Below are 18,241 nucleotides of genomic sequence, written 5' to 3' on the forward strand. Positions count from 1 at the left end.
TGGGTTATTCCTGGGCAGAATCAGGTGGGTTCTACCTGGGCTGAATCAGGTGGGTTCTACCTGGGCTGAATCAGGTGGGTTATTCCTGGGCTGAATCAGGTGTGGTGTACCTGGGCTGAATCAGATTGGTTGTACCTGGGCTTAATCAGGTTGGTTATAGCTGGACTGAATCAGGTGTGGTGTACCTAGGCTGAATCAGGTGGGTTATACCTGGGCTGAATCAGGTGGGTTCTACCTGGGCTGAATCAGGTGGGTTCTACCTGGGCTGAATCAGGTGGCTTCTACCTGGGCTGAATCAGGTGGGTTATACCTGGGCTGAATCCGGTGGGTTCTACCTGGGCTGAATCAGGTGGCTTCTACCTGGGCTGAATCAGATGGGTTATACCTGGGCTGAATCAGGTGGCTTCTACCTGGGCTGAATCAGGTGGGTTATACCTGGGCTGAATCAGCTAAATCAGGTGGGTTATACCTGGGCTAAATCAGGTGGGTTATACCTGGGCTGAATCAGGTGGGTTATACCTGGGCTGAATCAGGTGGGTTATACCTGGGCTGAATCAGGTGGGTTATTCCTTGGCTGAAACAAAAACCTGCTGTCCGCCCTTTCAGCCCATTTTCAAGCCGGGTTATGGAACTATTTTGATATCATATACTATGTTCTATTTTTGAAAAGGTAATATTAGTTTCTAGACAAGGTGTTGGCTATGCTTTCATGGACACATGTTCAGCCAGACAGCCCATGACCCACCTGGGTGATTTCACAGGTCTAGCAGCAGACTAGCAGATGTCCCTCTGGCTCTCATCAAAGAGCTTCATGCAATCTCACTGCAAAAACACGCTGGCCATTGAAATGAGTCACATACATCTTGAATAAATATAACCAGGCTGGAATGGAACTCAGATGCTCTAGGCAAAGTAAAACATAGCTTAGTGTAACATAACAGTAAAATCTACCTCAAGTCATGTCCATGTAAAAGGACACATGAGCATCAACATGTTAAGTTCATAGGCGTGTGTTAAGGCATTTATATATTTGCCAACTTTTTTCTATATTAAATATTAGGAATAAGCAAAGGTTTTGATTTCTGTCCAAACACCTGAGAAAGGGGTCTTAGAAAATGTGTTATGATGTGTGTCTAAACTGTTTTAGAAATACATCAAAACACTATAATGTTGATGTAAAGACCGCTGCCAACTAATATCTACACTTGTAAATTCAGAAAAAAGAAACGTCCCTTTCTCAGGACCCTCCGTCGCTGGACCAGACAGGACTGGCAACAACATCACATAGGGGCACAAACCCTCCGTCGCTGGACAAGACAGGACTAGCAACAACATCACATAGGGGCACAAACCCTCCGTCGCTGGACCAGACAGGACTAGCAACAACGTCACATAGGGGCACAAACCCTCCGTCGCTGGACCAGACAGGACTGGCAACAACGTCACATAGGGGCATAAACCCTCCGTCGCTGGACCAGACAGGACTGGCAACAACGTCACATAGGGGCATAAACCCTCCGTCGCTGGACCAGACAGGACTGGCAACAACGTCACATAGGGGCATAAACCCTCCGTCGCTGGACCAGACAGGACTGGCAACAACATCACATAGGGGCACAAACCCTCCGTCGCTGGACCAGACAGGACTGGCAACAACATCACATAGGGGCACAACCCTCCGTCGCTGGACCAGACAGGACTGGCAACAACGTCACATAGGGGAACAAACCCTCTGTCGCTGGACCAGACAGGACTGGCAACAACGTCACATAGGGGAACAAACCCTCTGTCGCTGGACCAGACAGGACTGGCAACAACGTCACATAGGGGCACAAACCCTCCGTCGCTGGACCAGACAGGACTGGCAACAACATCACATAGGGGCACAAACCCTCCGTCGCTGGACCAGACAGGACTAGCAACAACGTCACATAGGGCACAAACCCTCCGTCGCTGGACAAGACAGGACTGGCAACAACATCACATAGGGGCACAAACCCTCCGTCGCTGGACCAGACAGGACTAGCAACAACATCACTTAGGGGCACAAACCCTCCGTCGCTGGACAAGACAGGACTAGCAACAACATCACATAGGGGCACAAACCCTCCGTCGCTGGACCAGATAGGACTGGCAACAACGTCACATAGGGGCACAAACCCTCCGTTGCTGGACCAGACAGGACTGGCAACAACATCACATAGGGGCACAAACCCTCCGTCGCTGGACCAGACAGGACTGGCAACAACATCACATAGGGGCACAAAACCTCCGTCGCTGGACCAGACAGGACTGGCAACAACGTCACATAGGGGAACAAACCTCTGTCGCTGGACCAGACAGGACTGGCAACAACGTCACATAGGGGAACAAACCCTCTGTCGCTGGACCAGACAGGACTGGCAACAACGTCACATAGGGAACAAACCCTCTGTCGCTGGACCAGACAGGACTGGCAACAACATCACATAGGGGCACAAACCCTCCGTCGCTGGACCAGACAGGACTGGCAACAACATCACATAGGGGCACAAGACCTCCGTCACTGGACCAGACAGGACTGGCAACAACATCACATAGGGGCACAAGCCCTCCGTCGCTGGACCAGACAGGACTGGCAAAAGTGCTCTTCACTGATGAGTCGTGGTTTTGTCTCACCAGGGGTGATGGTCGGATTTGCGTTTATCGTCGAAGGAATGAGCGTTACACCGAGGCCTGTACTCTGGAGCGGGATCTACTTGGAGGTGAAGGGTCCGTCATGGTCTGGGGTGGTGTGTCACATCATCATCGGACTGAGCTTGTTGTCATTGCAGGCAATCTCAACGCTGTGCGTTACAGGAAGACATCCTCCTCCCTCATGTGGTAGCCTTCCTGCAGACTCATCCTGACATGACCCTCTAGCATGACAATGCCACCAACCATACTGCTCATCTGTGCGTGATTTCCTGCAAGACAGGAATGTCAATGTTCTGCCATGGCCAGCGAAGAGCCCGGATCTCAATCCCATTGGGACCTGTTGGATCGGAGGTTGAGGGCTAGGGCCACCCCCCTGAAATGTCCGGGAACTTGCAGGTGCCTTGGTGGAAGAGTGGGGTAACATCTCAAAGCAAGAACTTGCAAATCTGGTGCAGTCCATGAGGAGGAGATACACTGAAGTACTTAATGCAGCTGGTGGCCACACCAGATACTGACTGTTACTTTTGATTATTTTGACCTCCTCTTTGTTCAGAGACACATTATTCCATTTCTGTTAGTCACATGTCTGTGGAACTTGTTCAGATTATGTCTCAGTTGTTGAATGTTGTTATGAGAGGGAGTTTATTAAGTTTAGGATATTGCTTTCTGTCTTCTGTAATTTGAAGAAACATTGCCTTGTGCCTTGAAATTACGTTACCGGAAACCCGGTTGAGCTAACGTACAGTGCCTTGCAAAAGTATTCACCCCCCTGGCATTTTTCCAATTTTTTTGCGTTACAACTAGAGGTCGACCGATTATGATTTTGAACCCCTGCTGTGTTTGCCCCACATCTAGATGTGTGAAGGTTAGTGTATTTTCTGTAGGAAGCTAATTGTCCATAATTTATGACATTCCTGGGAGTGTGTAAACTGATTTGTTTTATTACCACATGATTGTTGTATGTTCTCTATAGTTATGTACTTGAAAATGTATCAATTGAGCAATTCGGCACATTTGGGCAGACTTGATAAAACATTTTGAACAGTAATGCAATGGTTCATTGGATCAGTCTAAAACTTGGCACATACACTGCTGCCATCTAGTGGCCAAAATATTAATTTCGATTAGACTCTTAACTGATATATTGGCCTTTCTCTTACATTTTCACAGATGGTGGATGTGACGACCCTCCCACTCTGTCTGCCGTATTCTGTCTTTGTTCTTGTTTCCTTATTAGGATGCCGGTGGGGCGGAGTTGGGAGGGTCGTCAGCTACATGGGAAACACCTGGGCCAGGTGTCTCCCAGGATAAATAGACCTCTTCCACATTCATTTACATTACATTTACATTTAAGTCATTTAGCAGACGCTCTTATCCAGAGCGACTTACAAATTGGTGCATTCACCTTATGACATCCAGTGGAACAGTAGTGCATCTAAATCTTTTAAGGGGGGTGAGAGGGATTACTTTATCCTATCCTAGGTATTCCTTAAAGAGGTGGGGTTTCAGGTGTCTCCGGAAGGTGGTGATTGACTCCGCTGTCCTGGCGTCGTGAGGAGCGAGCAGCGAACAGTTTTGACTGGGCTGAGCGGGAACTGTACTTCCTCAGTGGTAGGGAGCGAGCAGGCCAGAGGTGGATGAACGCAGTGCCCTTGTTTGGGTGTAGGGCCTGATCAGAGCCTGGAGGTACTGAGGTGCCGTTCCCTCACAGCTCCGTAGGCAAGCACCATGGTCTTGTAGCGGATGTGAGCTTCAACTGGAAGCCAGTGGAGAGAGCGGAGGAGCGGGGTGACGTGAGAGAACTTGGGAAGGTTGAACACCAGACGGGCTGCGGCGTTCTGGATGAGTTGTAGGGGTTTAATGGCACAGGCAGGGAGCCCAGCCAACAGCGAGTTGCAGTAATCCAGACGGGAGATGACAAGTGCCTGGATTAGGACCTGCGCCGCTTCCTGTGTGAGGCAGGGTCGTACTCTGCGGATGTTGTAGAGCATGAACCTACAGGAACGGGCCACCGCCTTGATGTTAGTTGAGAACGACAGGGTGTTGTCCAGGATCACGCCAAGGTTCTTAGCGCTCTGGGAGGAGGACACAGTGGAGTTGTCAACCGTGATGGCGAGATCATGGAACGGGCAGTCCTTCCCGGGAGGAAGAGCAGCTCCGTCTTGCCGAGGTTCAGCTTGAGGTGGTGATCCGTCATCCACACTGATATGTCTGCCAGACATGCAGAGATGCGATTCGCCACCTGGTCATCAGAAGGGGGAAAGGAGAAGATTAATTGTGTGTCGTCTGCATAGCAATGATAGGAGAGACCATGTGAGGTTATGACAGAGCCAAGTGACTTGGTGTATAGCGAGAATAGGAGAGGGCCTAGAACAGAGCCCTGGGGGACACCAGTGGTGAGAGCACGTGGTGAGGAGACGGATTCTCGCCACGCCACCTGGTAGGAGCGACCTGTCAGGTAGGACGCAATCCAAGCGTGGGCCGCGCCGGAGATGCCCAACTCGGAGAGGGTGGAGAGGAGGATCTGATGGTTCACAGTATCGAAGGCAGCCGATAGGTCAGGAAGGATGAGAGCAGAGGAGAGAGAGTTAGCTTTAGCAGTGCGGAGCGCCTCCGTGATACAGAGAAGAGCAGTCTCAGTTGAATGACTAGTCTTGAAACCTGACTGATTTGGATCAAGAAGGTCATTCTGAGAGAGATAGCGGGAGAACTGGCCAAGGACGGCACGTTCAAGGGTTTTGGAGAGAAAAGAAAGAAGGGATACTGGTCTGTAGTTGTTGACATCGGAGGGATCGAGTGTAGGTTTTTTCAGAAGGGTGCAACTCTCGCTCTCTTGAAGACGGAAGGGACGTAGCCAGCGGTCAGGGATGAGTTGATGAGCGAGGTGAGGTAAGGGAGAAGGTCTCCGGAAATGGTCTGGAGAAGAGAGGAGGGGATAGGGTCAAGCGGGCAGGTTGTTGGGCGGCCGGCCGTCACAAGACGCGAGATTTCATCTGGAGAGAGGGGGAGAAAGAGGTCAGAGCACAGGGTAGGGCAGTGTGAGCAGAACCAGCGGTGTCGTTTGACTTAGCAAACGAGGATCGGATGTCGTCGACCTTCTTTTCAAAATGGTTGACGAAGTCATCTGCAGAGAGGGAGGAGGGGGGAGGGGGAGGAGGATTCAGGAGGGAGGAGAAGGTTGCAAAGAGCTTCCTAGGGTTAGAGACAGATGCTTGAAATTTAGAGTGGTAGAAAGTGGCTTTAGCAGCAGAGAGAGAAGAGGAAAATGTAGAGAGGAGGGAGTGAAAGGATGTCAGGTCCGCAGGGAGGCGAGTTTTCCTCCATTTCCGCTCGGCTGCCCGGAGCCCTGTTCTGTGAGCTCGCAATGAGTCGTCGAGCCACGGAGCGGGAGGGAGGACCGAGCCGGCCTGGAGGATAGGGGACATAGAGAGTCAAAGGATGCAGAAAGGGAGGAGAGGAGGGTTGAGGAGGCAGAATCAGGAGATAGGTTGGAGAAGGTTTGAGCAGAGGGAAGAGATGATAGGATGGAAGAGGAGAGAGTAGCGGGGGAGAGAGAGCGAAGGTTGGGACGGCGCGATACCATCCGAGTAGGGGCAGTGTGGGAAGTGTTGGATGAGAGCGAGAGGGAAAAGGATACAAGGTAGTGGTCGGAGACTTGGAGGGGAGTTGCAAGGAGGTTAGTGGAAGAACAGCATCTAGTAAAGATGAGGTTGAGCGTATTTCCTGCCTTGTGAGTAGGGGGAAGGTGAGAGGGTGAGGTCAAAGAGGAGAGGAGTGGAAAGAAGGAGGCAGAGAGGAATGAGTCAAAGGTAGACGTGGGGAGGTTAAAGTCGCCCAGAACTGTGAGAGGTGAGCCGTCCTCAGGAAAGGAGCTTATCAAGGCATCAAGCTCATTGATGAACTCTCCGAGGGAACCTGGAGGGCGATAAATGATAAGGATGTTAAGCTTGAAAGGGCTGGTAACTGTGACAGCATGGAATTCAAAGGAGGCGATAGACAGATGGGTAAGGGAGAAAGAGAGAATGACCACTTGGGAGAGATGAGGATCCGGTGCCACCACCCCGCTGACCAGAAGCTCTCGGGGTGTGCGAGAACACGTGGGCAGACGAAGAGAGAGCAGTAGGAGTAGCAGTGTTGTCTGTGGTGATCCATGTTTCCGTCAGTGCCAAGAAGTCGAGGACTGGAGGGCGGCATAGGCTGAGATGAACTCTGCCTTGTTGGCCGCAGATCGGCAGTTCCAGAGGCTCCCGGAGACCTGGAACTCCACGTGGGTCGTGCGCTGGGACCACCAGATTAGGGTGGCGCGGCCACGCGGTGTGGAGCGTTTGTATGGTCTGTGCAGAGAGGAGAGAACAGGGATAGACAGACACATAGTTGACAGGCTACACAGAGGCTACGCTAATGCAAAGGAGATTGGAATGACAAGTGGACTACACGTCTCGAGTGTTCAGAAAGTTAAGCTTACGTAGCAGAATCTTATTGACTAAAATGATTAAAATGATACAGTACTGCTGAAGTAGGCTAGCTGGCAGAGGCTGCGTTGTTGACTATGTAGGCTAGCTGGCAGTGTCTGCGTTGTTGACACTACACTAATCAAGTCGTTCCGTTGAGTGTAATAGTTTCTACTGTGCTACTGTGCTGCTATTCGGGGCTAGCTGGCTAGCTAGCAGTGTTGATTACGTTACGTTGCGTTAAAAGAACGACAATAGCTGGCTAGCTAACCTAGGAAATCGCTCAAGACTACACAATTATCTTTGATACAAAGACGGCTATGTAGCTAGCTATGTAGCTAGCTACGATCAAACAAATCAAGCCGTTGTACTGTAATGAAATGAAATGAAAAATGTGATACTACCTGTGGAGCGAAGCGAAATGCGACCGGATTGTTGAGTGCGGAAGTTCTGTTCGGTAGACGTTGGCTAGCTGTTGGCTAGCTAGCAGTGTCTCCTACGTTAACCTCTTCAGTCGACCCTCTACTTTTTTGAACATTCTGTTAAAAATCGCACAACATTTCAGCGCCCTGCTACTCATGCCAGGAATATAGTATATGCATTTGCTTAGTCTGTGTGGATAGAAAACACTCAGACGTTTAAAAACTGGTTAAATCACTGCTGTGGCTTTACCAGAACGGCATTTACATCGAAAAGCACAGGAAAAACTGATCACTGAAAATGGGAAAATATATCCATGCGCCACTTGAACCCATTGATAAAGGTGAACCACAATTAATTGACTGAGGTTGCAGTACCTACAGCTTCCACACGGTGTCTAGAGTCTTGTCATTTCCCTTCGTGTTTTTTCTTGGTCAAACACATGCAGGACACCGTATCTCCTCCGGTCTAGGACCGGATATTTTCGTTGAGTTTCTAGCCGGACATTTTTCCAGACGGACAGCTAATGATCTTTACATCGCCTCCTGATGAATTTTATCGCTTATTAACGTTTACTAATACCTAAAGTTGCATTACAAACGTATTTCGAAGTGTTTTGTGAAAGTTTATCGTCGACTTTTTGAATTTAAAAAAATGACGTTACGTTTTGAAACAATGTTTTTTTCGTTTATCACACAGTCTACATATAACGATATCTAGGCTTTATATGGACCGATTTAATCGAAATAAAGACCCAAATAGTGTTTATGGGACATCTAGGAGTGCCAACAAAGAAGATGGTGAAAGGTAATGAATGTTTTCTATTTTATTGTGCGGTTTGTGTAACGCCGAAATGCTAATTATTTTGTTTACGTCCCCTGTGGGTCTTTTGGGGTGTTGCATGCTATCAGATAATAGCTTCTCATGCTTTCGCCGAAAAGCATTTTAAAAATCTGACTTGTTGCCTGGATTCACAACGAGTGTAGCTTTAATTCGATACCCTGCATGTGTATTTTAATGAACTTTTGAGTTTTAACTAATACTATTAGCATTTAGCGTAGCGCATTTGCATTTCCAGAGCTCTAGTTGGGACGCAAGCGTCCCGAGTAGAAGCAACAGGTTAAGGACGACAAATAGCTGGCTAGCTAACCTCGGTAAATTAAGATAATCACTCTAAAACTACACACTCTAAACTACACAATTATCTTGGATACGAAGACAGCAAAGACAACTATGTAGCTAGCTAACACTACACTAATCAAGTCGTTCAGTTGAGTGTAATAGTTGTGCTGCTAATCGGTAGATGGTGGACTAGCTAACGGTGGACGTTAGCTAGCTGGCTAGCTGCAGGGCAGTGTAGACTGCGTTAGGACGACGAAATACGATAATTACGCAATTATCTATGATACAAAGACGGCTATGTAGCTAGCTATGTAGCTAGCTACGATCAAACAAATCAAGCCGTTGTACTGTAATGAAATGAAATGAAAAATGTGATACTACCTGTGGAGCGAAGCGAAATGCGACCGGATTGTTGAGTGCGGAAGTTCTGTTCGGTAGACGTTGGCTAACATTCATGGGAGAGACTCTCTCCATGCAGACACCTTTGTAGATTGTGTTGTGGTTCTTGGTGGCCGTTTGTTTGTTTGCTTTGGCACCTTTCATCACCCTGCATTATCACATTCATGCATGCAAAACACTCACTTACACTACTGATTACTGATTACACACACCATTGTATATTATACTTAGTTGCTTTAGTTAATAAATATATATTTTGCTACTCCTTATCTCCACGTTGTCTCCCTTTGTTACGGGCTTTGAGCCGGTTCGTGACAAGTGGGGGCTCATCCGGGATCTTTGAACTATTGGTTTGGGAGACCGTGGAGGTACGTGTTTGGTAGGCCCAGTATTGGTTGCCGTTGTTGTTTGGTTTGTGTGCTGTGTTGGAGAGAGTATAATAGTTAGTTTCCAGGCCCTGCCTAGCCTGAACTCTTGTTCTACTTTCTGTTGGGACGTCAGTCTGAGGTGAGTAATCTGCTGTGTACCTCGGTGGGAGATTTGGGTAGGGTAGTGGAACTTGCTACCCGGAGCTATAGCCTTTTTCCCCTGATAGGTTTAGCGACGTGTTTCATTTTTTGGAATATGTTGGGCATGGTTAATGTTTGTTATTTTTGTGTGGTGTCTGTGGACTGAGCAGTTGTCTCGGGGGCACATCCGTGGCTTGGTGGAATTTGCCAGCATGCTGGGGAGTTCTATTTCCTTGCCAGCGGGATACAGTGCGTAAATTCCCACCGCAAATCTGCACGAAGACTAGGGTTGAGTTATTGTAGGTTTTGGGGAAGCTCCGTATCTCATCTCTCTTCTGTGGTGCTCAGGGTGATTGTCAATTCTCGGGTTGTGGTCTGGTGTGCTCAGCAGAAGGGAAGAGCGAGAATTTTTTTGTGTGATTATGGCGTCTTATGTAGATAAGTTAATTCGCTCTCCATCAGAGGAATTGTTAGATTTAGGTACGAAAGAACAGCTGTTAAAGGTCGCGGAACACTACAAGGTTGAGATTAGTGATAAACGTCTAAAGAATTCTATTAGGTTGATATTGAAGGCCAATCTGATGGAGAGTGGTATTCTTGAAGTTACCACCGGGCCAGCCTCTGCTGAGGATTTGTCGTCTCCCCATAACGTTACAATGGCCATTCCATCGGTTAGTCCTAGTAGCCTTCTTTTTGAACAGCAGAAAGAACTGCTTTTGTTACAGCTGGAGCATGATCGTGAGAAGAGAGAGCATGATCGGCAGCATGATCGTGAGAAGCTAGAGCATGATCGGCAGCATGATCGTGAGAAGCTAGAGCATGATCGTGAGAAGCTAGAGCATGATCGTGTAAAATATGAAAAGGAATTGGCATTTAAACAAGATATGGAGCGTGTTAAAATCAAGTTGCAACAAGAACGTATAGAGTTGGTTAGGGAAGGAAAGATCTCAGGGGAGAGTTTGTTTTGGGAAGGTGACCCAGATTTACCTAGGGGTAGTTCCGCTTTTGGTCGTGCCCCAGAGACATTTGATATTGTTGGGAACTTACGGTTATTGCCTCGGTTTAATGAAAGGGACCCGAGACATTCTTTTCGTTGTTTGAGCGGGTTGATGACGCTAGGAGTTGGCCTGATTCTGACCGCACTTTAATGTTGCAGTGCGTGCTGACTGGTAAAGCGCAGGAAGCATATTCAGCTCTTAGTGTATACGACAGTGCCAGTTATGATAAAGTTAAAACAGCTGTGTTACAGATTTATGAATTGGTCCCTGAGGCTTACCGCCAACGATTTAGAACTTTAAAAAGGGATGATAACCAGACTCATGTTGAGTTTGCGCGACAGTTATCTTTACAGTTTAATCGCTGTTGTTCCGCCTCTGCAGTTGTGACTTTCCAAGGGCTGTGTGATCTGATTATGTTAGAGCAATTTAAGGACACAATTCCTGATCGTATTGCCACGTATATTAATGAACAGAAAGTAAAGAATGTCGCTGAAGCTGCGGTTTTGGCGGACGAGTATGTGTTGACTCACAAAAGTGTCTTTGCAGAGCCCCGTATTTGGAAAGAGTGGGGGCGTTCGGATAGATTTGGGCTTCGCTCACCGAGATACTTTGGTTCTCGGGCAGAGTTCTATTCAACTAGGGTTGAACCTGACTCCCATGGTAAAGCTGACTTTGGGCAGTGTCACTAATGTCAAGGTTCAGGTCATTGGAAAAACGAATGTCCACTTCTCAGGTCAAAGGGTGCTTACGCTAAATCTAAGCCTACTGCGTTAGCTGCACCTGTTCCACATCAGTTCATTCATGACTCATTTCCTCAGGCCCAGGAGAATGTGAAAGTCCATATTGATCCAGCCTATTTACCTTTCATTACGGAAGGTTTTGTGTCTATGTTAGGAAGTAAAGACCTAGTGCCAGTGAAGATCCTGAGAGACACAGGTGCCTCTGAATCATTTGTGTTGGAGTCTGTGTTACCCTTTTCTGCTGAGACTGATTTGGGGAATAGTGTTCTAATTAGGGAATAGGTTGAACACTCTGTCAGTTCCATTGCATAAACTGATGTTGGATTGTGGGCTGGTGCAGGGTGAAGTTGTTGTGGGTGTGCGTCCTTCGTTGCCTATTGAGGGTATCGATGTTATCCTTGGGAATAACTTGGCTGGTGAGCGTGTATGGCCTGTCATGTTTCCATCTCTAGTGGTTTCCACTAAGCCGTCATTTGTTGGGATTCCTGATGTACAGAGTGTACAGAGTTTCCCAGAGGTGTTCTCTGCGTGTGCAGTGACACGTTCTATGAGCCGTGGCGAACTGGTCACTGCGCCGACTAATGATAATAATACAAAGTATGTCACTGTTTTCCCTGTTATCCCGTTATCTGTAAACCGCTCAGATCTAATCAATGCGCAACGGATGACCCCACGTTGGAAGAGTTGCGTGATCAAATTGTGCCTATAGAACAGTTGGGAGATGTCGCCCATGGCTATTTTCTCCAAGAGGATGTCCTGATGAGAAAGTGGGTGTCTCATGATAGTGTTTTTCTGGGGGACGCAATTAGTCAGGTTGTTGTACCAGTTAAGCTTCGTGAGTTGGTGTTGGAAACTTCTCACAGCGACGTTGCTGGACATATGGGGGTGAGGAAAACCTACAATCGCATATTAAGACATTTCTTTTGGCCTAGATTAAAGAGGATGTTTCTGATTTTATCAAAACTTGTCACACCTGTCAATTAACTAAGCCTAATCAAGCTATTAAACCAGTACCATTGTTTCCTATTCCTGTACTCAGCCAACCTTTTGAGTATCTGATTATTGACTGTGTGGGTCCTCTGCCTCGTTCTAAAAGGGTAGCAGTTACCTGTTCACTGTGATGTGTCAGACCACTAGGTTTCCTGCTGCCTATCCTCTCCGATCTATCACAACTAAATCGGTGTTAAAAGCTTTGACTCAGTTTCTCTCATTGTTTGGAATCCCTAAGGTCATTCAGAGTGATCAAGGATCTAATTTTACCTCTAATCTGTTTGGTCAGGTTCTTCAACAGCTCCATATTAAACACAATTTGTCTAGCCCCTATCACGCGCAAAGTCAAGGAGCACTGGAACGTTTCCATCAAACACTTAAGTCTTTGTTGAGAGCTTATTGTACTGAGATGGATAAGGATTGGGAGGAGGGGTTGCCTTGGTTACTGTTAGCCGCTAGGGAAGTTTCACAGGAGAGCACAGGTTTCAGTCCAAATGACCTTGTGTTTGGACATAGGGTGCGTGGACTTTTATCTGTTCTCCAGGATGACTGGAAGTCTCCCGAGCCTCCTCAGTCCCTGTTATCGTATGTGTGTGATTTCCGGCGACGGCTGTACGCCGCTGGTGAAATGGCTAAAGAGAAGTTATCATCTTCACAGGAGAGGATGAAGGGCATATTTGATCGCCGAACTGAGCCTCGTCACTTTAGTCCAGGTGACCAGGTTCTTGCTCTGCTGCCAATTGTTGGTTCTCCTTTTCAAGCCAAGTTTCAAGGTCCATATACAGTGGTGCGCCAGTACACTGAGCAAAATTATCTAGTTGCCACTCCAGAACGGAGGAAAGCACACCAGCTGTGCCATGTAAATCTGTTAAAACCCTATTATGCACCTTCCTCTGAGACTGAACAGTGGGATTCTACAGAGGACGGTAAACCTGTTCTTTTGGCTGATACCGTTGTTTCCTTGGGATCTTGATGTGCTAGATCTGTGCATGAGGAGGAAGATGTTCCTGGTCCTGACGATTGTATATTGCAGGGTAGATTGAAAAATTCAGAAACACTGGATATTTTAGACAGTCTTCTCACTCACCTACCTGTTGATGGGCGGAAAGAGATGGTTGGTCTGATTCAGAGATTTCCAGGTTTGTTTTCTGATACACCTACACATACAAACTTAATAGAACATGATATTGACATTGGAGGTGCTGACCCCATTCGTCAGCGGTTCTATAGAGTTTCTTCAGAGAAACTACGTTGTCTGGATGCTGAGGTCAAGTACATGCTGGAGAGTAAGATAGCAGAGCCTTCTTTCTCCAGTTGGGTTTCTCCTGTATCTTGGTCAGTAAACCGGATGGAACAAACCGTTTTTGTACGGACTACCGTAAGGTAAACAGTGTCACAAAGCCAGATTCATTTCCTCTTCCTCGGATGGAGGACTGTGTTGATCAAGTCGGTGCAGCTAAGTTTGTGAGCAAATTTGACCTGTTAAAGGCTATTGGCAGGTGCCACTGACGAGTAGGGCACGTGAAATCTATGAATCGTTGGAAGTGACTATGAATCGTTGGAAGTGACTATGAATCGTTGGGAGTTGTAAAAATTAAGAAGGACCCTGATGTTCTTTTCATTGGAGTTTGTAGCTGTTGGTCTTTTGTGCCATGTTCCTGAATGTTTACGTGACTGACCATTGTTTCGGGTTGTCATGTTCTATCTTTCCTGTCTGTTCCCTCCTGGTCTTGTATTCTTCTTTCCTCTTAAAATATTGCTTCCTATGCACAAAGGTTGCTGAGGTCTGGGGAGGAGGTTGGTTGGTGCAGGTGGAGGTGTGAACAAATAACCCCTCGTCAATTTGGGACGCAGAGGCCTGTGTCAATTTGGGACGCGGGAGGCCTGTGTCAATTTGGGACGCGGGAGGCTGGTATGTTGTTCCGAGGTCCTTGTTGGTCCCCGGTTTTATGGGGGGGAATGTGACGACCCTCCCACTCTGTCTGCCGTATTCTGTCTTTGTTCTTGTTTCCTTATTAGGATGCCGGTGGGCGGAGTTGGGAGGGTCGTCAGCTACATGGGAAACACCTGGGCCAGGTGTCTCCCAGGATAAATAGACCTCTTCCACATTCATGGGAGAGACTCTCTCCATGCAGACACCTTTGTAGATTGTGTTGTGGTTCTTGGTGGCCGTTTGTTTGTTTGCTTTGGCACCTTTCATCACCCTGCATTATCACATTCATGCATGCAAAACACTCACTTACACTACTGATTACTGATTACACACACCATTGTATATTATACTTAGTTGCTTTAGTTAATAAATATATATTTTGCTACTCCTTATCTCCACGTTGTCTCCCTTTGTTACGGGCTTTGAGCCGGTTCGTGACAGTGGAACAAAAAAACTAATAGAAAACGCATGTTTTTAGTTTGTATTATCTTTTACCAGATCTAATGTGTTATATTCTCCTACATTCATTTCCCATTTCCACAAATGTCAAAGTGTTTCTTTTCAAATGGTATCGAAGAATTTGCATATCCTTGCCTCAGGTACTGAGCTACAGACAGTTAAATTTGGGTATGTCATTTCAGGTGAATATTGAAAAAAACAGTCCCATCCTTAAGAGGTGTCTGTGACCAACAAATGCATATCTGTATTCCCAGTCGTGTGAAATCCATAGATTAGGGCCTAATTCATTTATTTCAATTGACTTGATTTCCTTATATGAACTGTAAATTGTTGCATGTTGCGTTATATTTTTGCTCAGTGCAGGGGCACAACTTTAGTTTTAGAAGTGGGGTGGGGCATAGTATTTAATTTTTATCAAGTCGGATAAAAACTCCAAACAGCCTGCCCATTGCTCGGAGGCGTCCCTATGGTCCTAAAGTACATCGTTGCCTCATGTCCCCCCACATACTGAAATGCCTTGTATTATCAGTGGAATGAGGCAACGGTGTGCTTGGTTCAGTGTATTATGTGTGTTCTTTGTGCGTCAGCAGCCAAGGTTGGAAACAGTGATTGTGAACAGCAAGGCCAGGCCAGGCGAGAGAGAAAGCAGCTGACATTATGATGTGCTTGGAGGAAGCAGCTGACATTATGATGTGCTAGCTCATCCTCCAGGGGAATAGCTTTCCAAGGCTGTGAATTAGGAGGCAAACTGGTTGTTTCTCTATGGGTAAACATTTATAATTAGGAACCTCTTGACAAGCGTCCACAAATCATTTTGCTTATTCCACTGAGAGTTGGGACTGCTGTGTGTGTGTGTGTGTGTGTGTGTGTGTGTGTGTGTGTGTGTGTGTGTGTGTGTGTGTGTGTGTGTGTGTGTGTGTGTGTGTGTGTGTGTGTGTGTGTGTGTGTGTGTGTGTGTGTGTGTGTCTGGGGCCTGTGGGGCACTGGGCCTGTCTGTCAATATTCCCTGGTTTGGAACTTTCAATTTCAAATACCTCAAGATTACGACACCAATTCAATCTAGACAGGCACCACTGGGAGTACTACGGCCACCGCTGGCTGCCACTAAGGATCCTAATTGGAGTTGAAAATAGAAGGCCAGAGTAACTGTGACATTGAACACAACAAGCGAACAATAACTCACATACCCAACGCTGTATAAACTGTATAAACTATTATAAGTCTACAATAGCAAGTGCAGAATATTACTTTCTCAATAACTCAATGATACCTCACATGTTTTTCCATCTCCCATTCAGAGTGATGGTTAAGAATAGGACCTGCACACCGCCCTGATCTCACGCACAAATCAAAAGCTTCAACGCACACCTTTATCGCCCGTTTGGATCGTAAAACCTTCTCTTGTTACGAGGATAAAGGTATAAGTTGTTAGAACATTTAGTGTACAGGCCACACATAATGGTGTTCCACAGTAGGTAAGACATATGACACGGCCTTTTGTTTATGCAGTACTCTCTCACGTAAACTAATTCAGTGAGCTTGACATTATAAATATAACCTCCGTTCAGTAAGTAGAGGACATGAAACCAATCACACATTTGCAACATCTGTCACCTCTCTAAATCTTTACGTTTGAAATCGTAACGACACACTGTGACCTACTGCGGTAATCATAACGGCGCACTGTGACCTACTGCGGTAATCATAACGGTGCACTGTGACCTACTGCGGTAATCATAACGGTGCACTGTGACCTACTGCGGTAATCATAACGGTGCACTGTGACCTACTGCAGTAATCATAACGGTGCACTGTGACCTACTGCAGTAATCGTAACGACACACTGTGACCTACTGCAGTAATCGTAACGACACACTGTGACCTACTGCAGTAATCATAACGGTGCACTGTGACCTACTGCAGTAATCACAACGGTGCACTGTGACCTACTGCAGTAATCATAACGGTGCACTGTGACCTACTGCAGTAATCACAACGGTGCACTGCGACCTACTGCAGTAATCATAACGGTGCACTGTGACCTACTACAGTAATCGTAACAACACACTGTGACCTACTGCAGTAAATCATAACAGCGCACGGTGACCTACTGCAGTAATCGTAATGACACACTGTGACCTACTGCAGTAATCATAACGGTGCACTGTGACCTGCTGCAGTAATCATAACGGTGCACTGTGACCTACTGCAGTAATCATAACGGTGCACTGTGACCTACTGCAGTAATCATAATGGTGCACTGTGACCTACTGCAGTAATCATAACGGTGCACTGTGACCTACTGCAGTAATCATAACGGTGCCCTGTGACCTACTGCAGTAATCATAACGGTGCACTGTGACCTACTGCAGTAATCATAAAGGTGCACTGTGACCTACTGCAGTAATCATAACGGCGCACTGTGACCTACTGCAGTAATCATAACGTTCACTGTGACCTACTGCAGTAATCATAACGGTTCACTGTGACCTACTGCAGTAATCATAACGACACACTCTGACCTACTGCAGTAATCGTAACGGTTCACTGTGACCTACTGCAGTAATCGTAACGGTGCACTGTGACCTACTGCAGTAATCATAACGGTGCACTGTGACCTACTGCAGTAGTCATAACGGTGCACTGCGACCTACTGCAGTAATCATAATGCTTCACTGTGACCTACTGCAGTAATCATAACGGTGCACTGTGACCTACTGCAGTAGTCATAACGGTGCACTGTGACCTACTGCAGTAATCATAACGGTGCACTGTGACCTACTGCAGTAATCATAATGCTTCACTGTGACCTACTGCAGTAATCATAACGGTGCACTGTGACCTACTGCAGTAATCATAATGCTTCACTGTGACCTACTGCAGTAATCATAACGGTGCACTGTGACCTACTGCAGTAATCATAACGACACACTTTGACCTACTGCAGTAATCGTAGCGACACACTGTGACATACTGCAGTAATCATAACGGTGCACTGTGACCTACTGCAGTAATCATAACGGTGCACTGTGACCTGCTGCAGTAATCATAACGGTGCACTGTGACCTACTGCAGTAATCATAACGGTGCACAGTGACCTACTGCAGTAATCATAACGGTGCACTGTGACCTACTGCAGTAATCATAACGGTGCACTGTGACCTACTGCAGTAATCATAACGGTGCACTGTGACCTACTGCAGTAATCATAACGGTGCACTGTGACCTACTGCAGTAATCATAACGGTGCACTGTGACCTACTGCAGTAATCATAAAGGTGCACTGTGACCTACTGCAGTAATCATAACGGCGCACTGTGACCTACTGCAGTAATCATAACGTTCACTGTGACCTACTGCAGTAATCATAACGGTTCACTGTGACCTACTGCAGTAATCATAACGACACACTCTGACCTACTGCAGTAATCGTAACGGTTCACTGTGACCTACTGCAGTAATCGTAACGGTGCACTGTGACCTACTGCAGTAATCATAACGGTGCACTGTGACCTACTGCAGTAGTCATAACGGTGCACTGCGA

The sequence above is a fragment of the Oncorhynchus nerka genome, linkage group LG6 (assembly GCF_034236695.1).
Source record: "Oncorhynchus nerka isolate Pitt River linkage group LG6, Oner_Uvic_2.0, whole genome shotgun sequence".
NCBI lineage: Eukaryota > Metazoa > Chordata > Actinopteri > Salmoniformes > Salmonidae > Oncorhynchus > Oncorhynchus nerka.